Below are 4,729 nucleotides of genomic sequence, written 5' to 3' on the forward strand. Positions count from 1 at the left end.
CCGAAAGGGTACGTAGGCAGCCTCTCTCTGAGGTTCAGTCACACCAAATAAAAATCCAAAAGTCCCCAAGAAAGAAACTGGGGCAGAAGTTGTGGTTGTTGTGAGAAATCCGATTCCGAAAGTTGTAATTTTCAACCCATGTTGAATTGTTTTGAGCCTTTGATACCTTTTCTTCCTAACCCTGTCCAAAAGCCTGCATTACGGTCCAAAGAAAGACCTTCTGATCAATCTTCGAGAGATGCCGAGTCAAGCGAGTAGAGGTGGACCATATCAGGGGCAACACTCCGGTCCAAACAAGGAAAATGAAGAATGAGAGAGTCTTGATGATAAATGCCCTCACGGGTACCACAAGGCGATGAAAGTTGAGAGAAATCAAAAATGAGAGTCTTATTGGTGAAAACCTTCAAGGGCACCATAAGGCGACAGTGAGGTGAGAGAAAGACCCAAAATGAGAGAGGCTTGATGGTGAAAACCCTTCAGGCACTACAAGTCGAAAAAGGATTGTGATTCAAATCGGATAAGCGGAGCATTGAAGCCTAGTTTCACGGCAAAAAGGTACAACAAGAGTTGAACATCAGATCTGCTTAACAGAATAGGCTGTAGATGCATGTCAAGGTCATCAGAGTCGGTGTCCACATCCGATAGGTTTCTACGTTGTAATTTTCTTGTTAGGAATCATCTCTTTCCATTGTCCCCTACTATGTTCCTTTCGTCTTGTTTACTTCCTCGTCCTGAGTCAATTCGGTCATAACAAGTGAGAAATGACTTCAAAATCTGCCACCAGCTTTCCAATTGAACAAAACAGGATCTGGCCAGCATATCCAATCGTCATAAGTCAGGAAAAACAGCAGGCACACTGAGTTGGCAACAATCTACATGCCTTGGGATCCTTGTGAAATGCAAGGGCTTGGTATTTATCAATTCATGAAGGATTTGGGGTGAAAGGATCAAAGGTATTTTCGGTAAAATAATGAAAGGTTTGGTACATATCAGATGGAAGGTGTTTGGTAAACGGATCAGAGGTATTTTCCGCATCAAGGGTAACAAAGAAAGTGGTTAGCAAGGTCTCCAAGTGAGAATCGGTTATCAAGGCGGGTGAAGGAACAATAAACTTCAAGGCCGAGGCCAGTGGTTAAATCAAGAAAGAACATCATGTACACGAAGTGGGAGCAATAGACGTGCTTTGGGATCCATATGAGACATAAGGGTTGGGGGAATGCCAGTTCATGCAATGCAACAAGTAGAGGATATCGGGAACAAGCAAGGTCTTCGGGTGGAAATAAGTCATCTTGACAAATGCGGAAACAGCCGCTTCCAAAGTTCAAGGCCACAAACTAACCACCACATTTTAAACTCACAAGTTTTCTTTGATTGAAACATGAACAAAGCAGTGCAAGAAAGTTGGTTCAACAATAAGAAAAAAAAAAGAAAAGAAAAGGAAGAAGAGGAGAGCCGGCAAAAGGGAAGCTTCTCAAATCTTCGCCCTTGCCTGTCTTGTTAGCGTGCATAAAATGCTGCCATTACTTTTCACATTTTTTCCTCCTAGGATGAAAAGTCCTAGTCTGATGGATTTTTCTCTAAACAGAAATCTTAGTCTGATGAATCTTTCTCCTAAGATACCAAAAGAGACCTAGTCTGATGAACTTTCTCCTAAGATCTAAATCTTAGTCCGATGAATCGTTCTCCTAAGATAGAAAACCTAGTCTGATGAACTTTCTCCTAGGACAGAAATCTTAGTCTGATGAATCTTTCTCCTAAGATACCAAAAGGTACCTAGTCTGATGAACTTTCTCCTAGGATCTAAATCTTAGTCTGATGAATCTTTCTCCTAAGATAGAAAACCTAGTCTGATGAACTTTTTCCTAGGATCTAAATTTTAGTCTGATGAATTGTTCTCCTAAGATAGACAACCTAGTCTGATGAATCTTCTCCTAGGATAAATGTCTTAGTCTGATGAATCTTTCTCCTAAGATACAAAAATAGTAACCTAGTCTAGTGGGCTTTCTCCTAGGATCAAAATCTTAGTCTGAGGAATCTTTCTTCTAAGATAGAAGACCTAGTCTGATGAATTTGCTAGTCAAATGTCCTTGGTTTTACTCACAGGATCGTGCATTCCAGTCAAGTCTTTAGTTTTACTCTCATCATCAATAGCTTAGGTGATCTACATTTTGCTAACAAACTCACAAATCTTGCTAGTGCAAAACTGGGGCAGAAAATTTTCTTTGTTTTGTCTATTTTATTGCAGTCAGGAGCCCACCTGGAGAATAAGGGAATACTTTTCAAGTTCAGCAATCAGGAGCCCACCTGGAGAACAAGGGAATACTTTTCAAGCTTCAGCAATCAGGAGCCCACCTGGAGAACAAGGGAATACTTTTCAAGCTTCAGCAATCAGGCGCCCACCTGGAGAACAAGGGAAGTACAATTCAAATTTTAGCTTTTAATTTTTAATATTTGATAACATGCTGTACCCAGCCACCAACTGGGGCAGAAAATTTTCTTTGTTTGTTTATTTTGTTGCAGTCAGGAGCCCACCTGGAGAACAAGGGAATACTTTTCAAGCTTCAGCAATCAGGCTCCCACCTGGAGAACAAGGGAAGTACAATTCAAATTTTAGCTTTTAATTTTTAATATTTGATAACATGCTGTACCCAACCACCAACTGGGGCAGAAAATTTTCTTTGTTTGTTTATTTTGTTGCAGTCAGGAGCCCACCTGGAGAACAAGGGAATACTTTTCAAGTTCAGCAATCAGGAGCGCACCCGGAGAACAAGGGAATACTTTTCAAGCTTCAGCAATCAGGCGCCCACCTGGAGAACAAGGGAACTACAATTCAAATTTTAGCTTTTAATTTTTAACATTTGATAACATGCCGTGCCCAGCCACCAAACTGGGGCAGAAAATTTTCTTTGTTTGTCTATTTTGTTGAAGTCAGGAGCCCACCTGGAGAACAAGGGAATACATTTCAAGTTCAGCAATCAGAAGCCCGCTTGGAGAATAGAGGCATATATTTCAAATTTCAGCAGTCAAGCATCACTCGGAGGAATAAGCAAACATCTCCGATCACAATTCAAGGCAATCACAAGGATTCCATCGGAAGAATACAAGTTCAAGGCAACACAAGAGCAAGTTTGAAGACATAGATAGGACCTTTTGTAGTTCATAGATCATAGCTTAGGCTAGCTTCTTTTTATTTTGACACGGTGTAATAAGGAAGTCAGCGAGCAGTAGCAGCAGCAACAGCAGTGAAATCACAGCTCCTGGTAGTCCCAGCTACCAAACCTTCCCGAACTACACTGACCTGATTCCTTTTTAGCCAAGGATATGTAGGCAGCCTTTGAAGCAGGGTTCGGTCAGACGGTTTTCAAAAATGCTTCACACGGAGTATTCGAACGGGCAAAAATCGCTCGTTTCCGCTCACTTATCTTTGCACGAAAACTCTTCGTGTTTCCGGGCAAAGAGGGGCAGATGTGAGCACGTGATTTTTGCCCTATATGAATTATTCCTAAAAATTCAAACAAAATGATTTCTTTATTATTTCACAATTTTTGTGTTATTTTCTAATAATTGTTGCATTTTATTGGTTTTTTAATTCATATGAAAAATATAAAAAAATACATTTGGCATTTGCATTTAGGATATAATTTCATATTTTAGGATTAATTAGTGGTTAAGTTGTTTTTAGAACATAATATGAAGAAAATAACAAAAATAGTCCATTTTTGCATTTCTAATTGATAATTGTTGAATTTATCACGAAATAGATTTTTAAACAATTTTAGGAATTAATTAGCTTAATTTTGGAAATAGATTAGGTTTCATTTTAATTTTTTGTATTTTAATAAAATCAGGAAAAATACAAAATGAAATACAAAAATAAATGAAATAAAAAGTGTAAACAAAGCAATTAAAAGAGGGCAGTTTATATGAGACATCAATTTGGGCATGTTATTTAATTTTGTCCTAGCCCAAACCAAAATTCCCCAGCCCAAAACCCTTAACCATTTCCACCCGCCCAGGCCCAAATCCTGTCCAAACCCGGCCTGCCTTTTGCTGTACCGATACGACGCCGTTTAGTTAATATTAGATCTGGACCGTCGAGGTTACCGGATCTGACGGTCCAGAAGCCCGAACCCCTTAATATTTAACTGTCCTAAACACCCCCCCACCCCCGTCTCGTCTCCCTCTTTCATCATCTTCAGAAAACTGATCTCTAAACCCTAGCGCCGCCCCAAAATTCTTCACCTTTTCCGGTGGCGGCGCCGGTCTCTATTTCCGTCCGAAATCACACCACCATACCTCCTCACTCTCCTCTCCCCAAATCCACCCTTAATATACTCCGAATCAGTACTAGGCGTCTCAAATACCGGATTGCAAATCCGGACAAACCTTCACCCGCTCCTAATAACCTCAAATTTACACCCTAGGTTCTTTCGTTCATCCTCTTTCCATACCCAGCGTTAATTTCCTTCAAACCACAACTGAACGGCTCGAATGTCGATTTAAGAATCTGCTGTAAAGACCTAAGTCTTCAAAAGGGCCCCAAATTCACACCTCGAGCCTTCTCAAACCTCCTCATGATGAATTTCAAGTTGGAATCCCTCAAGTCCATGCAGAATTCTACGAGCCCTAACCTAGGGTTTGAAGAACCCTAATTCGTGTAGTCGTTCAAGCTGGTCTAATCAGTGAGTGTCTCTTCTCATTTTATTTTTGTTTTCTTTAGTTTGGTTTT

This window comes from Nicotiana attenuata, chromosome 1 (genome assembly GCF_001879085.1).
Source record: "Nicotiana attenuata strain UT chromosome 1, NIATTr2, whole genome shotgun sequence".
In the NCBI taxonomy this organism is placed as follows: Eukaryota; Viridiplantae; Streptophyta; class Magnoliopsida; order Solanales; family Solanaceae; genus Nicotiana; species Nicotiana attenuata.